This window comes from Puma concolor, chromosome B3, assembly GCF_028749965.1.
Source record: "Puma concolor isolate L17-30 chromosome B3, mPumCon1.1.hap2, whole genome shotgun sequence".
NCBI lineage: Eukaryota > Metazoa > Chordata > Mammalia > Carnivora > Felidae > Puma > Puma concolor.
This window is the reverse complement of record NC_141672.1, coordinates 25,674,366-25,692,182: the sequence shown is the minus strand read 5'-3', so window position 1 is coordinate 25,692,182 and position 17,817 is coordinate 25,674,366. Positions and strand designations below refer to the sequence as shown.

At 44.0% G+C, this 17,817-nt stretch overlaps 1 long non-coding RNA gene across 1 annotated transcript in view; it reads left to right on the top strand.

The window, feature by feature from the left end:
- LOC147579806 (uncharacterized) overlaps window positions 1–17,817 on the top strand; it is a 91,952-nt gene that overhangs the window by 72,714 nt on the left and 1,421 nt on the right. The gene's annotated exons all lie outside the window — the stretch shown is intronic.

Below are 17,817 nucleotides of genomic sequence, written 5' to 3'. Positions count from 1 at the left end.
AGACTTGCACTGTAACAGTGAACAAACAATATGTTAACTGTCCCAGTTTTCATGGAACTTATAGCCTGGTGGAGGACAGGGCAGAAGAGTGGGATAAGTGCTGTGAGAAGGGAAGTAAGGAATGCAGGGGAAGCAGATAGGAGAGGGTCAGGGATGGCTTCCTGGAGCAAATGATGTCTACATTGAAACCCCAGTGATTGGGGTGCCTGGGTGGCTCAGTTGGTTAAGTATCCGACTTCAGCCCAGGTCATGATCTCATGGTTCGTGAGTTCAAGCCCCGCGTCGGGCTCTGTGCTGACAGCTCAGAGCCTGGAGCCTGCTTCAGATTCTGTGTCTCCCCCTCTCTCTGCCCCTCTCCAGCTCAAACTCTCTCTCTCTCTCTCTCTCTCTGTCAAAAATAAATAAAAAAAAATTAAAAAAAACCACAAAAACCCAGTGATGAGGAAGGCCAGGGAGAAAAGAGGGCCCAGATGGAAGGAAAAGAGCATACATGTGAAGGCCCTAGAGGTGAGAGCGATATGGTGTGTCTATCCATTAGAATGCTTTTAATTGCAGGTAATAAGGCTCAAAGTGGTTTTAATAATGAGAATATTATGTCATTTCTAAGAACAAGGAGTCTAGGTGTAAGCATTCTAGGGTTGGTTAACTCTGTGTCCCAAACAGGTCTCCAGATTCTTTCTATCCTCATATTCTGCCATCCTTTGTGTCTTTGCTGATTTTGTTAGCTTGGCCTCTCTTTATGGTCTCAAGATGGTCCCAAGATGGTGTCACATGCAAATAGCCATAGGCTCATTTTGGAGAGAGAAAAATTTCCCAGAAGCCTGGGTTTTCCCATTAGGTCTCATTGGTCGAAATGGCATCAATGCCATTTTTAAAACCAGTTACTAGTAAAGGGGGTGGAATTATGATGCTGTCTTGAACTGATCAGGATTCATTCCCTGTGGTTAAGATGCTGACCTGGGGGAACGTATTGATCCCCAGTGAGGGCATAAGAACACTGCAGTAACACTCAGTTGGTTATAACTGAGAGAAACAGATCTCTGGGTCCACCTTTTGAACATGGCAGATAATAGAGCTTTTGTTTGAGAGGATATGACCTTGAATTTTAGTGGACTTGTATACTTTCCCTCTGCTATCCAACAGTTTCTCTTGCTAATTTGGTGACATGGGTAGTTGAGGGTAATAGTGTATATGTGTATGTGTGAAGTTTGGTTAGTTAGGAGGCGGCGAAAAGTAATGGAATCATGGGATCTTAAGTTTTCATGTAGGGTAACTGCTGCCTTGATGTAGAAATCTCCTTTATTCAGATGTTACTTGAATACTGCCATGGACAGGGAGCTCAGCATTTCACAAAACAGCCTTTCTACTGGCAATCTCTTTGTCCTGTCTGAGCTTCTGGTAAGTAAAACTCCTTGATGTCCCCTGACCTTCCCTCATCCTTCCTCTAGATACCTGTAGTCCCACCTGTACCTCTAGTCCACTGGTTCCTTATATCACCAGATTCGCTTCCCAAACCCAGAAGCCCAGGCTTGCTCTGATCAGTCACAGATGCCTGCTGAGACCATTGTGGAAGCCAGTGGAAGCCAATGCTACTGCTTTATAATCTGCTTATTTTATCTTAATTTGGCTCAATCTGCCTGGACTGTAGATCTTCCCTGATTTCAGGCCCTGAGTCCAGGATCTGGGTCTTCTAGCCTTGGTTTTCCCCCCTGACTTAGATAAAGTCTCTATGCCCCATCTGTCTACAGAAGGAAGACTGTCTCTTACCCTTACTCTCCATGGTGATTAGAGACTATAAAAGCTCAGTGCTCTCTGATGGAAGGTTATGAATTTCAGCAAGATTATTTTCATTACTTATTTTTGCCTTCTTGGAGCATATCTCTTCTTCTAAGCCTTTTTCAGTAGGTCAATGGGTTTTCTTTTTTACTGGCCCACCTCTGTATTGCCTGAATCTTCTGGGCCTTCATAGAAAAGCTTAGAGTGTCCCAGTTGGTCAGCACCTCTCCAAGCCCTGGCTGCCCTGCATAGTATGAGCCCCTCCTTCCTTCCCACGAGTTCCCAGCTCTGGTGAGCTGAGAGGAAGGGCTTACTTTGGCTGCTGGTGGGCTCATTCACTTTCCTATGGCTTAGTGGCCAGAAAGAAATGAGGCCTTTTCCAATGGACCACACCCTGCAGAAGGGCAGATGTACCTTAGGTTGGGATGGTGCATTTTAGTTTTCATGACGTTTAATTCAACCCAGCTTACCTTGTTTCATTGCCACTGTAACCTTGTGAAGCAGGAATAATAGAAAGTATGTTTAGCTTTCTTCTCTAGAAAACATAATTGAGGTTCTGAGAGGTTAAATGATGTGCTCAGGTTAATGCCTCTAGTTAGTGGCTGAACCTGGGCCAGAACCCAGGACTCCCATCCAAGCCTCCTGTCACTGCTAACGGGCATGGAATCTCAATAGAGTGGCCTCTCGGCTTCTTCATGTTATATCGAACACTGCCTGGCCTTTCTATGTCCTCTTCTCCTAAGGGTTTCCTGAGTTCTGTGTCCTATACCTTATCAAGCACTGGGCTGTAGGCAGGGCAGTGGACCACCAGGTATTTGTGTGGGGAAAAAGGCATGGGTCGTGGGGTGTTTGGGTGGGAGGAGGCTGAATAACACATGTTCCATATTAATCTTTATTTCAATGAAGTTGTTTGAGTTCATGCTTTATTGCGGTGCTTTAAAATAATGTGTTTCTAACGGTGCCCCTGGGGGTAGCACTTGCACTTTTGAGATCCTATTGCTGGAGTGGCTCACGAGACCAACCACAATAATAGAAAATGAGGCACCCCCTGGTGTACCATCTGAATTTATAATAGCAATTTCTATGATGCCCTGAGGCCAGCTCTGTTTGTATTTGAGAACACGTGAGAGCTTGGCACTGAGGGGGCTCCTCCCTTCCTGCCCTGTTTTGATATGAGCCTGTCTTTAACTTGGAGAAAGGTCCTTTATCAGCCTCCTGAATCTGGCTCTCATGGTTAGTCTCAAAAGAAAGGACTTGTCCTCTCCTACTTTGATTTTAGTGTGAGCAGGGAGGCTGATGGAGGAGGCATGGTGTCCTGTCTATTAACCACTTCCCTCTCCACCGTGTCTGCAAAGCAGAAAGGCCCTCTGGGGTCTCTTGTGCCTTCTCCGTCAAGGCGGTGAAATATGAAATGACAACATAATGAAATGCACTTGGTCTCATTAAGATTCCAAATAGCTGTCTGGTGCCCCCCTCCCCCCATGCCTAATTCAGCCGGAGACCTACACCATGGTGCAGACGGCAGAAGTGGGTCAGTGCTGTGGGGGCTTAGGGGAGTGTGTCAAGAGAAGTGGGGAAACGGTTCCAGTATAGTTCCAGCTGGGGCAGCAAGCCCAGGGACGTGTCAGGGGACTGAGGAAGAACTGAATTGTCCAGTAGAATTTCTGGAAACAAGAACATAGGGTTTGTCTGGTGCTGCTAGAAATTAACCCACAAAGAAAGCTTTCCTGGACCTAGGAGAGGATTGGGATGAAGCAGGTACACAAAGATGAGAACTCCCCACTTTCTCCTAAACTACTTAGTGATTGCCCTGAAAATGCTTGATGTGAAAAATGAACAGCACCCACTTCACTTCATCCAATAAAAATAAAGCCAGCTTTATAGAATGGGTAAGAAGCATGTGCACATTGTTTATGTGTATTTTATGTGGGGTTATATATGTCATTTGCCTCCTGACTGAAGCCCATGGAGGACTAGTGATATTCATTCATCCATCAGATATTGTTGATTCCCTACTATGTATCAGACACTGTAAGAGGCACTGGAGAGTCAAAGGGGAAGGTGACATTGGCTCTGCCCTCAAAACTGTGTGATCACCACCTCATCTCCTTGTTCTCTTTCCCAGGGCAGAGAGTGCCTTAGATCAATTTATTCATGGGGTGTCTGGGTGGCTCAGTAGATTGAGCATCCGACCTCGGCTCAGGTCATGATCTCATAGTTGGTGAGTTTGAGCCCTGCATCAGGCTCCCTGCTGTCAGCACAGATCCCACTTCTGATCTTCGGTCTCCCTCTATCTTCACCCTTCTCCTGGTTGTGCTCTCTCTCTGAAAAATAAACAAACATAAAAAAAATTCCTGGTTATGGAAGCCTAAAGTCTTCCCAGATGATTCTAATGTGCAGCCAGTGGTGGTTTTGGGGGCTAAGACCCATGTGTGGTGTACACATCTTCAAGGTCTGAATGCCCCCAAAGCCCCAGGAGCCAGTGTTGGGGACAGTTGAACTACTCTGATGCCCCATTCAGGGTCCCTAGCAGAAAAGTGATATCATCACCACAAGAGGTCACTCAGTGTGGAGCTGCCACTCTTAGCACAAGACGAATGAAGGGAAAGCCGAAGCTCCCAGCTTCTGAACCTTCAAGGTTTTAAATACAGAAAAAGGCCCAATCCTTTGTACATATGACAAAATTCAGGTTCACGTACCTCCATTGTTTCCAAGGGTGGCTGTTTGATACCTACCCCAGGTACCTTAGGCAGCCCACTTGAGAGTTACTTTTGTAGGTGGAGAATATGAGACATGGAGGCTGCGAGGATGAGCTTTTTATTTTTAGCAAGTGCCTCAAGGCAGGGACATTATCTGACCAGGAGAAACTCTTAAAAAAATTTTTTTTAACATTTGTTTATTTTTTAGAGAGACAGAGGGAGACAGAGTGCAAGTGGGGGAGGGGCAGAGAGAGAGGGGGGGCGGGGGACAGAGAATCCAAAGCAGGCTCTGGGCTCCAAGCCATCAGCACAGAGACTCATACGGGGCTCAAACTCATAAACCTCAAGATCATGACCTGAGCTGAAGTCTGATGCTTAAACTGACTGAGCCACCCAGGGGCCCCTGTCCAAGAGAAACTCTTAAATCTTTATAGTTGTGCTCAGGATGTGAATTATACATTAAGAAAAAAACTTTTCCCAGCAAAATAGTTTTGCTTATGTGGGCGCCTGTGTTGAGATGGAAGAAAACCTGTTTCCCATGGTGTAGTAGCTGGAAGCCACAGAAGGAGGAAATCTCTGTAATGGCTGGTTGTTGGCCTCTCTATGTGGCAACCCCAGTCTCTCCAGCTGGCATGGCTGGCTCTGTGATGCTAGTTCTCTGACATCTAGACCTCATGACCCTCACTACATATTTACCTCTGTGTGCCTATGAACTCCATCTTCTATTGTTCCTGTCGGAGGACCTGTCCTGCCTTGAGATGCCTGCTCTTGGAACCCTTCTCCTAGGACCAAAGATTCAGGGCCTTCTACCCTTGCTTTCCTCTACCCCAGTGGCCCTCTGCTGCCCCCAGCTGCCACAAATCCACACTAACCATGGAAGTCCTCAAGGCCTGCCCCACAGGGCACAGGAACAAACTGTTTCTCATATGTGCCCGGTGTCCTAGGCACCATCACTTATGCCATTTGGTTTAGTCACTGCAGTCCTGAGTTAAGTGAGATCTCCATTTTATAGATGAGGAAACTGAAGTTCAAGATTGGTAAGTCACAGAGCTTGAAGAAGTAGAAATAAGTTCAAACTCAGTATACTGCTTCTTCTTTTACGTGTTGACTTTAACTCCTTTGATTCTGGCAGAAATAGCAGGTACTAGTTTAAAAAAATGAGAAGTGATCCCAGAACAGTGGAAATTAGCCACTAAGCCCTCAAAGCGATTACAGTGAGACTCAAGGATCATTCAGGATGCAAGACTGTCCCCTCCACTAGAGCATAGTGTTGCTTTTCCTATCTCTTCCTTCTCAGGTGTTCTATATTGTTCTTCTTGTCAGGGGATGTGGGTGGCAGGAAAAGTAAGATTCTTGGGTTATTCCAGCAGACAAAGCCCACTGACAGCTCAAGACTCAGGAAGCAAATCAATGAAAATCAAAGGACACAGACTCCAGTGGACTGAGCGAGATGGGAAGGTCATAATCCATCCATAAGATTCAGCCAAGAAATCTGAAAGGAAATGAGCAAGATGTGGGGGTGGTGCATGAAGAAGCCAGTGATGGGAGATGCATGGAATGGGAAAGCTGGGACAATGGAAAATAAACGCCAGCTGCAGTCTTTCCCAGATGATGCCAGTGAAAAGGCGGGCTCCACCTGAGATTCAGCAGCCTTCACTCTCTTTTCCCATTGGTCAGACTCCACCCTAAGAGTAGTGAATGTGGAGGATGTGCTGGGGACTGAAAATTGCTCTTAGATGGAATAGTTATGAAGAAGAAAATGGAGGCATTTCACTGACATTGAGGTTATCAATGTTCTTCCTGTGAAGAGTGCTCTGTTCTTTTTTTTTTTTTTTTTAACGTTTATTTATTTTTGAGACAGAGAGAGACAGAGCACGAACGGGGGAGGGGCAGAGAGAGAGGGAGACACAGAACTGGAAGCAGGCTCCAGGCTCTGAGCCATCAGCCCAGAGCCCGATGCGGGGCTTGAACCCACGGAGTGTGAGATCGTGACCTGAGCCGAAGTTGGACGCTTAACCGACTGAGCCACCCAGGCGCCCCTAGAGTGCTCTGTTCTTAATGGGAGTGTGCACCAACCTTTGTATAATGGAACACAGGGTGATGCAGAGTCCAAACAACTTTATACACACATGCTATAGTGTCTGGTCATATTCACATTCAAACTCACACATACAGTTACTCTGGGATAATGCATCAGTACCAGGTACAGAAGTGCTTTAAAGATCCAGGATCTGAGGTACAGTGAGGTGGTAAAGAATTACTAGGTAAGAGTATGAATTTTGGAGGGAAAGCTAGGACTTATAAAATTACAGAGATATGATATAAATCTTAAAAGGCTAGAAGTCAAGTTCAGATATGTGTACTAGGACAGGAAATTTTAAGCATGACGAGGCTATGAGTAGTGTCCAGAATTTGACCACCAGTTGAAGAGATGTTGCTAGTGGCATACATAAGAGTTAATGAGGTGTGCTCTGATCTTAAGTCAAAGGCTCTCTTCTGTTTATTGCTGGGGACTATGGATCTAGCCCTAGCCAGGGACACAAGAGACTTCTTCTCTTTCTCAGTTGTTAAACTGGTAGGAGAAAATCAGGATCTGGAAAAATTTGGCCATTTCCAAGTTATTTATAGTGTAAGATTTGAGGCAAAAGGTGATAGAGGAAAATATTCTGGCTTGTGCTTTATATTGCTAAATTTTGTTCCTTCATTTACTCAAAAATGTATTTTGAAATGTGTCTATGATGACCTAGGAATGGTGCAATGTTCTTTCAAGAATATAAAGATTAAAAAGACTGTTGATTTCAAGAAAGTTTATAATCTAGAGGGAGAGAGAAACATGAAAACAACTCTAATATGAGTTAAAAATAGCCTGTTGTGAGGACAAAGAGAAAGACGTGAATTATTATGGAGGAGATTTAGGGGCAGGGTCATGGAGGAGCTGGCCTTTAACCTGGGCCTTGAAGCGTGAATATAATTTTAATTGGGTGGGGAGGTGGAGAGGAGGAAATAGGAGAGAATTTTGGGATAAGGGAACAGCATGAGTAAAAGCCTAGAGGTGTAAAAACGTGTGTAGCAAGTCTGAGGAAAGGCAATTAATCCAGTGTGGCTATCATTTAGGGGGCTGCTGAGATGAGACTGGAAATACTTAGTGTCTCCAATGAGGAGAATCTAGGTAATTATACAATCATCCCATTTAAATTGGGTAATAGGTAAGGGACCTGGGGGGGGGCAGGTCAAGAAATAATACATTTTCTCAATCACACACAAGCTGCTTCAACATTTTTCCTTCCCTCTTCATTTCCCCTTGCAACCATACAACCTGGTTTGTGAGAGTGTGGACACCTCTTTTATGCTTGTAAGCTTACACCTTGTTTTCCTTACCTACGTACTCTCAGACCTTCCTGAACACCCTGTATCCCTGATCTCCAGTGTGTGTACACCTTTCTATGCCAGCACAGTGGAGCATGCAGAGGGCCAGGTGACCATTAAACAAATACCATTGAGCTTGGTAGGAGGAAGCAGAAATGGATTGCAAATCAGGTGCAAAGTGATGCGTTCTGCAAGTCGGCTAGAATAATTTCAGACCCTGGACCTCCTGCTGAAGTGAAAAATGACATTTATAGGAGGGAAGCTTAGAATTAATCCTCTAAAATGATAGTAAAGTGAATTCTTTCCTGGCTTTGCTGTGATTGCTCTTCCTCCCATTTCTGTCGCTCCTTATTATTGTAATGAGTTCTGCTCTCCAAAGTGGATAAAGTCACCATTCAGATAAGATCAGTTTTGTCTGTGCAGCCACGTTGATCTGATCACAATTTGGACTGCGGTTTTTGAATTCACCTTGGGCATTTAACTTCTTGGGGGGAAAGGGAAATAAAAATGCCGATCTGGCATAAAAGTAGCTGCAATCATTAGTCAGCTGTCTTCAGACCCACTCTTTCTATCCCTACTGCTGGATAACAGATTCTTTGGATATTTTTTGGACTTTGGGGAGCTTTTTGCCAGGATCACCTTTTGCCCTGTTCTGATATTTGAATTGCAGTGGAGGTGGTTTCACTGGGGTTCATCGGTCCGCTATTCCTAGTGGAGTTGTCATTGATTGTGAAAGATGGGAAGTCCTGCACACGTGCTGTGCAGCAAGGGAGCTCTCCGTGGTGCTGAGAAAACTGAGGCCGCTCCTAGAACAGGGCAGCTGTAGGGAGCTCGCTGTGGTGCTGGCAGCAATACAATTCTATAGAGAATTTGAGTGGAAATTGTCCACAAACAGCTCTAAATATCATCATTGCCCCTCAGGAGGGTTGAGATGAAATCAGAATAGCAAGACATTGAGGGCTTGCTGGATGGATGTCCATCCTAAAAACTAATGACTGCTTTCACATTTGCTTTTATTCTGTGATGCCAACTGATTGTTTTATAATGCTCCGTTTATTTAGTTTCCTTCCTAATGGTGAGAGGGGAAAGTACATGCTTGTATTAATTACAAGGAGTATATTATTGTCCACCTGAAGCATAAGCATAATGAAAGAGCCACAATTCATTTATTCTGCAAACATTTGTTGGGCACCTTTAATATGCTAGGCAATGTGTTAAGTGCAGAGCTTGGGCACACTTACAGCTCATACAGGAATCAGATGAACGGTGACTCCAGAAGAGCTGCATTTTGCCTTGACAAGAACTAATATCTGGTGACTAACAACTCTGAACTTCAGGTAGTGGTGATAGCCAAGAGACTTGGAAAAAGTCCTGGGAATGCTCAGGCTCCTTTTGTGACTTCTATAAACTGAATGTGAGTGTCACAGTAGAGGAACATCATGTGGCTTGAGAGGGTTCTAAAGGAAGCAGAAGCCTCTCTATTTTTATATGAACAGAGTCTCTATCTATGGGTTAAAAAAATCTCTTCAAGCTTAGGCTTGGATCCATTTCCTGCTGGGATCTAGATCCCTCAATTTGCACAGGGGTCTCTGCACGGATTGTCCTGAGGAGTGGTCTGGGAGAATGCCTGATGCTGCTGTGTGCATGGGTATTCATAAAGGGATGCACTTGGCAATATGATGGTAATACTTATATAGCACACATTGTGTGATTTGTTATGAATGTTTTACATATATTGTTTAATTCTCATGACAAGATTTGAGGTAGGTGATATTATAACTATTATATAGATGAGGAAAATGAGGCACAAAGAAGTTGCCTCATATAACTCGCCAAAGGTCCCACAGCTAGTAAATAGCAGATCTGGGATTTGATTCCATGTATTCTACTTCCAGAGTCCATTGCCTTAATCTCTATGCTATAAAAAGCTGAAGATGACAACTTCCTAGGAAGCAGTTACATGTTTCTTGAGGTAAAGAAAAGTATTTTGACGGCTTGATTCCCCTCTGTTCTCATGTCCTTCATATAACAAATGTGTCTCATGTCATTTTACAAATTGACTTCTAAGAATGACACACCTTACTGCCATTTGTGAAATGGTATTTACCTCTTACCTGAATTTTACCAAGTAATATTTGTCCTATCCTATAAAAAATTCATTCATGTTGGGCTCCTTCTTATCAGTCAAAATTTGGAGAAGTCTTCCCTGCCCACTCAGTATAAAATGCCTCTTCCTTCCACTAACCACTTTTTATCACACCCTATGGCTTTGTTTTGGCCATAGTAGTTATCACTATTTGGAAGTATCTCCTTGTTTATGTGTTCTATGGTTTTCTATCCATCATCCCTTCTAGTAAATAAGGTACGTGAGTACAGGAGATTTGTTTGTCTTGTTTACTGCTGTATTCCCTCTACTTGGAATGTGATATGATCAATAATGAATCCATGCCCAAGAATAGTTTGGCAGACTTTTGGAGGAAAATCCAGAGAGAGAGGAAGAGTTAATAAAGTCCTCTGAATGAAGAGAGATTTGTAAGAGCAAGTATAAAAGGGAGAAATAGTCAGGATATGGCTTATAAAAAAGAGAACTGGATGAGGAACCAGTTCCAATCAGCAAGGGCAACCACTAGCTCTTGGAAGCCAAAGTAAACAGGTGTCTTGGTAGCTGTATTTGCAAGACTAGTATGTCTCACCCTTCCACCAGAGTTGTTCTGCATGTTTGCTCACATTGGAGATTGACATGAAGGAGGATGGGGTATGGTTTAGGACAGTGAGGCATTTAGACCAACTCATGATCTTGTCGTCTCTTGTCCTTGACTTTTCCAGTAAGTAAAAGGGGCATCTTGGTTTTTTCCCCCTCAGATGCCCACTGTAGAGATCATGCCAATCCCCAGCAACATGGTCCTCACAGGTTTGAGCCACAACACTAAGAGGGTGTGGGATCATCAGTTTTTAGTGTGATCCACACTTGTTACATGAGATAGAAGATAAATTGGAGAAAAGGTGATGGGGCATGGAAGGACAAAGTAGATAGTTAATATTTAAAAACCAAGAATGTGAAGCTATTGGTATATTTGAATTCTTCAAAGGTGATTTATCCATATTTAGTTGATTTTCTAAACTTCAAAAAAATTTCTTTCCAGTTTTTGGCATTGATAGTGCCCACTTATTCACTTACCAGAGGCTGTAAAGCAGAGAGAAGACTTGAACCAGTTAATTCAGAGTTTGAAGCAGATGCATTAGAGCATTTGGTGGGGGAAGAGGTTGATTCCCTGGTCCCCATAGTTACATGCCAGATTTTCATATTTTGCGATTTTCTTAGTCAACAATTGCCTGAAGTCTATTTTCACCACCAGTGTGCATAGGGCATTAATCACTGAAATCTGTTTCACACAGTTATCCCTCACACAGGACTCTGATTTGCTTCCAGAGTAGCCTTTGGTGCAAAACTTCTATTTGCTGATATACGCATTTTCCATACATCCAATGGGGAGAAAAGAATGGGAAGAGCTTCTCAGGGGGTTGGATATGTAGAAGGTGGGGGGGTGGGTGGTCAGAGAAGAGAACTACTGATTAGGAAGGACAGAGGGGAAGTAGAGAACTGAAACTAATCTTTATTAAAAGAAATAAGAGGATGTAGGACCTGGGGTTGGATCTATTGATGCGTACCTTTGAGGGTACAGAAAGGAAAAGGTATGTGCACAGGTATGGAAGCCAGAAAGCCCTAGAAATAGAATCCCTTCCCTGAACCTCCTTTTCCAGCCTGACAGAATTCTTCTAAGTATTAAGTGAGATAATATATATGTGAAATTTCTGGCATGGAATAGATGCCAGACAAGTGGAAATCATTATGAGTAGCATAAGTGTCTAAACCTTCTTTTAGACGCTTTTCACATATTTATTGAGAACTTTAAAAAAATTATTTATTTTCAAGAGAGAGAGAGTGTGCACACAAGTGAGGGAGGGGCAGAGAAAGGGGGACAGAAGATCTGAAGTAGACTCTATGCTGACAGCAGAGAGCCAGATGTGGGGCTTGAATTCACAAGCTGTGAGATCATGACATGAGCTGAAGTTGGACGCTCAACCCACTGAGCCCCCCAGGTACCCCTATTGAGTACTTCTAGGTGCTAAGTATGATTAGATAGACGTGATCACTGCCCTCCTATAGTATAGACCTTTCTAGTGAAAAAAAAAAAAAGAGCAGCAGTAATCTTTAGCAATATTTCTTAGTGACCCTGTACCATCACTTTGCATTTACCTAACAACTACTATGTACTCAGTCCTTGTTTACTTTGTAGGAAGGGAATAAACTTGTAGGAAGAGGGGCAAGGGGCTTAAGTACGTGTCAGAAAATGGGAGGCCAGGCTGAGGTAGAGAAGGGGCAGAAAGAAAGAGCCTAATTTGTTTATTCAGCAGACATGCATAGTACAGTAGCAATATCTTAGCCCAAGCAGTGGACTCTGGTGGAATTTCTACGTTAGTGGGGGCTTGGCATGGGAGTGAGCAAGAAAGCAGGAGATTATAGCATGCAAGCTCTTGAAGTTGTGGGCTGGGAATGGGATGATGGAGTGGATGGACTGTAGAAAGGGAAATCACAAGTTGCAGGGAGAGTGGCTCAAGCAGTGGGTTAGGAAACTGAGCAAAGTGCTGGGGGCGGCTGAGTGGTATCAGGAAAGCAGATGGTGATCCTTGAGAAGGAGGGTGCAGATGGCAGTGGTGGTGAGGAGGCAGCGTGGGGTGAAGAACAGTCCCAGCTCGGCCACTCCAGGATGGGGGAGAGGCTGGAACACAACTCCCCACACTGGGTGAGCTCTGTGACTCATCTGGCCCCCAATGTGCTGTCTGACAGGGGTACCAGGAAGAAGGATGCTGGAGACTATGAGGTTCTTTGTGATGGGCCTTGGACATTAGACATGAACCTCAAGCATCCAGGAATTCCTGGTGAGGAAAAAAAGCTCTCCTACAAGAAAAGAACACAAGAACCCTGTTATATTCAAATCTAAAATCCCAGGTTAAGTTTCCACTACCTGTTTGATCTTGGGCAAGTATTTTGACTGCTCTTGAACAGTTTTCTCATCTATAAAATAAAGGGTTGCGCTAGGTGATATTTAAAATACTGTTAAGCTCTAAAATTCTGTGATTCTGGGGAATATTTAAAGGTCTGGACTGGGGGCGCCTGGGTGGCGCAGTCGGTTAAGCGTCCGACTTCGGCCAGGTCACGATCTCGCGGTCCGTGAGTTCGAGCCCCGCGTCGGGCTCTGGGCTGATGGCTCAGAGCCTGGAGCCTGTTTCCGATTCTGTGTCTCCCTCTCTCTCTGCCCCTCCCCCGTTCATGCTCTGTCTCTCTCTGTCCCAAAAATAAATAAACGTTGAAAAAAAAAATTTTTTTAAAGGTCTGGACTGTAGAAGACAGAGTAGACTTATTAGTCTACTATTATTAGAGTTGTATGTGAAGAATAACTGTGAGAAACAGTGATTAATTCCCTGTGTGCACTAGTGATAAAGATAGAGTTTAAGCAATTATAGGTCCAGACGTTATAAGAAGGAGGATTTTGGCTTACCATAATAATGTTTCTAAATATTGGAATTGTCCAACGATGAGTTGGGCTGCTTTGTAAGGTAGTGACCTCCCTGTTGCAGGAAGTAATCAACCACAGATTGAATGGTGACATTTTTAACCTTTAAGAAACGTTATGAAATGTTAACATGCTGAGCATGTTAAGTGGTAAATGGTGGTGAATCCCAACATGTATTTCTCAGAACATGATCTTTTTCATGTTACTGGGTCTCTTGTGGGGAACCAAGGGTTTTTTGGTAAAATGGCTTTGGAAAACACTGAATTAAAAAATGTTAAGCAAGTTTATTTTCCAAAGGACTTCTCAAAGACTTAAATATGTTAATGTGAGTTATGAATTTTCTAAATATATTTAACAATAGAACTCTTTTTCACAGAGTATCTGGTAGGGATAGTGACCAATTGAGCATATTTGGAGAAACACTGCTTTAAGTGGTTGTTTTATGTTCCAGGTCCTTTGCCTCTAGAAAGAAGACATCACAAGCTGTCTGTAGTCCTTGGCTAGGTTTGATGATGAAGCCTAATTTGGGGCTTAAAGTCCTGGGGGATTTTGGATGGTACTGTTAGACCTGACTCAGCTGGTGATCTTAGATCAGTCCCTACTTGTGTCTCAGTTTCCTCATATGTCATATGGGGAAAAATATTTTGAGTTCAATCCTTTTAGGGTTGAGGTGTCATGATAGAGTCTAGAATAGCACCTATAAGATTGAAATTTGGATCACCTGGGTGTCGTGTTAAGGTGCAGCGTCTGATTCAGCAGGTCTGCTGGGGGTAGGGGTGGCCACACTTAGAGCAATGAGGATCCAGGAAGCCTCACTGCATGGCGATTATCAGGAGCATCTCTCTGCGTACAGAGCAGCAACAAGCTTTCTGGTGTCACTACTTTCCCTGGAGGTCTGGTCTGTGTTTTCAAAAGGTATTATTCATGTGGGAAAATAAATCAGGCATCTCTCCTGTGTCCCTGTGATGAGGTTTCTGTGGCCCCTCCCAAGGGAATCCCTCTTCTGCTTCCCCACCCCCACTGCCTATGGCTCCCCAGTCAGTTAAGCTATTTTTTGAGTTTGAGTTAAAACCATTTCAAACATATTTTTAACTGCGTCCTGTTCAAAAAGCTGTTAGCATTTGGCAATCATTCCATCTTCAGCTTGAATCTGGGGAGGGTGTTTCTTTCTCTTCTCCCCGCCCCCTTCCCCCCCCCCCCCCCCACAACTGGGCAAAAGTATATCATTTAAAAATAGTTGTAGTGCGTGGGTCAGAGAGAATGGTTGCTGGGGATGGGGATGGAGATGAGGCATGCTTTGGGCTCCACAAAATCATCTCTGCTGTTGCTGTCTTTCCTGCTTGCACCTGCAGCTGAGCTGGCTTTACAGTGTGAAGGGGTAGGGATGGTACTAGGGCTGTCCAGTAGAGGGAGAAAGAGGGACGACGGGGCAGGGGGAGGCACGGGGAACTGGGCCCCGTTGAACCTCCACGACCAAGGTTGCCAGGAAGGATAGCGGAATAGACATCTTTCCTGCCCATGATCCTGTGATATTCCAGAGCAAGCACGTTACCATTTCCCTTATTATTATTAAGGGTCTCCTGGGAGAAGTGCTGATGGGAAGTTTTATTTTTTATTTAACAAATACTTAGATAGCCTTTATACTGTGACAACCATTGTTTGAGTACTTTAAAAATATTAACTCCTTTAATCTTTGTAACAACCCTATGAAGTAGGTCCCATCATGATCTCCACTGTATGGAGGGGAAAACTGAGATACAAGAATGGTCAGGCAACTTGCTCAAGGTCCCAGAGCTTGTATGTGGTAGAACTGGGCTCCAGCCTGTGCAGGCTTGTACCTTTGCCACCACACTATGCTACTTCTGTCCTATCCTCTCAGCGCTCAGTCTAAAAGTGGCTGTGCCAACCCCGTCTGCTCTTACCTCTCTGGTGGGAGGAATGAAGTGTAAAACAGACAAGAACTTAAATCAAAAATGGAGAAAATTGTAATTTTTTAAAAAGCAACCATCAAGTATTAATAGGTAACTCCTTGTCACTTAAACATTTAAACCTATTAAATACTCCAAATATACCTGGACCATGTTAAAATTTGATCCCCAGGCAGGAAATTCTAGAATTGCTCTGAACATGATCAGAGTGGGAGGAAATAATTTCCTTCTCAGTCTTTTCCTTGTAAAGTTTCTGGTGAGCTATTCTGTCGTCATCAGTCTAGCTGAGCTGCTTACTCCTGGGTGCTCAGGGAGAAGGATACAGCCGCAGGGATGCCATTGCACGTTCCAGCCTGGGTCTCCCTGAGGCTGCAGTCGGGAGTCCCATACCGAGGGTTGGTTCTTCTCAGCTGGTGGAAGCCTGCTGAATTCATGGAGGTGGCTGAGAGGCTTGTGCTGGCTGCAAGCCCCAGAGAATATTTTATTTCCATAGAATAAGCAGGAAAGGAAAATGAGGGTAGAGAGCTCCCTGTTGGATCTGAGAGGTGGAGACTTTTGGCCTTCCCAAGAGCTAGTCTTTCCTGCAACCTTTTGGGGGTGGCTGATACACAGGTGGAAGGGATGCCTGGAGTTAGAACTGATCTTTGGGCCCTAACATCCTCAGGGCCTGAATGCTCAGTCTCCCCTTTGGGCTTATGCCATCAAACCCCTGCAAATCTCATGTGCACTTACTCTCCTTCCAGCCTATGCCAGAACACAGGGGTCTGGAGTAGGTGCACAGATTTCAGAATGGGGGGAGTTCTGCTCCCTGGGACTCACTGCTGGCCCTGTGTCCTCTAACTGGGCTGCAGGGACAAATCCTTCTGTGCAAATCCTCTTCTTGAAGATGCCAGGCCCCTCTGTGCTACTGTCTGCACTGCACGGTGCATGTCTAATAATACTAATTAATAAGCAGTCACTTATTAATAACACTGGAAACATCATCACGTAGGTGACAGAAAGTCAAATAAATTCCAGCAGGCCAGCAATGCAGCATGGCTCTTGGGGGAAGATAGGAAAGAAGAGTGTAAGGGATACTTGCAAGGAGCGTTGGGCAAACTGCTTAGAGCCAAGAGCATTTGAAGTTGAATTTGACATCTGCTCGGGAGCAGGGCATGTGGGGACCTGAGAACTTATCTTGACGGATGTGCTGGCCAGGGATTAGCAGAACTGTTCAATGTCATGTCCAATTTCTAGTGATTTGGTCTTGGCTTGAGAAACCTTTGATATTCCCAGGATTGATTGGGGTAGAGTCGTGGGAACTCAGAAAGAAAGGATAGTATGTACACCCATTTAATGGATGAAGAAACTGAGGCCATTGACCATTATCATTATCTTCCAAATATTATTGAAAGAATTGGTAAGTAAAAGAAGGAAGCTATCTAATGAAGGTTAAAAATTCCCAGCCAAAGCAAATTCCTGAAATTCATATGCAAGAATTATTAGAGTGACAGCAATGTATATGTTAAGTCTGTTCATCTGTAACCCCAATTTTATGGGCACGGTCTTATGTAGAAATATGCAATTGCATGTATTTCAATAAATAACATAAAGGCAACTTGCTGTGGAAAACTAAATGAGATAATGCATTAGTGCATGCCAAGTGCTTACTTTTGTACCTGGCAGGTGGTAATCATGCTAATGATCGGGAATGATAGTTGGTATGCCCTGGTAGGGTCAAACCTGTTGCTTACAGCCAGCTTCCAGTCTGATTGGTTTCTACCTGTAACATCTCAGATATTAAATATTTAAAATTCCACCCTGGGGGTGCCTGGGTGGCTTAGCTGGTTAAGTGTCTGACTTCGGTTCAGGTTATGATCTCACAGTTTGTGAGTTCGAGTACTGCATCAGGCTCTCTGCTGTTAGCACAGAGTCTGCTTCAGATCCTCTGTCTTCCTCTCTGTCCCGCTCCCCTCAAAAATAAACATTAAAAAAATTCTGAAAAAAATAAAATTCCACTCTGATAATGATAACTGGTTCTCTTTGTTGTGGACTTTCAATTATAGATGCTCTTGATGTAATCATCACAGGAAGTGTTTGAAGATGGTATCATTCCCATTTTACAGATGAGAAAACTGAGGCTTGAAATGTTATTAACTTGGCTGTGGTCTCATAGCCAGCAAATGCCAGGATTTGAACTCAGATGTCCTGTAGGCAGAGCCTTGGGATCTTAACCACAATGCTACCAAGTAGAGGGCCAGCAGGGTGACTTGTGCTGATGGTTATTATTACTGTCATTAACATCTTTGTATTAACTTGACTTTTTTCCCCAGAATGTCATAGACAACTTGTTCTTTTGATTGGCGATGACATTGTTCCTTGCTCCATCCTGAAAGTGCCAGTCCGGCACATTTGAGAAAAGCCGAAACAGCTTTTGTCCCATTTTGCTCTCACTTTGAACTAAGTGAAGGCAGTAGCCACACAGCCGGGGGA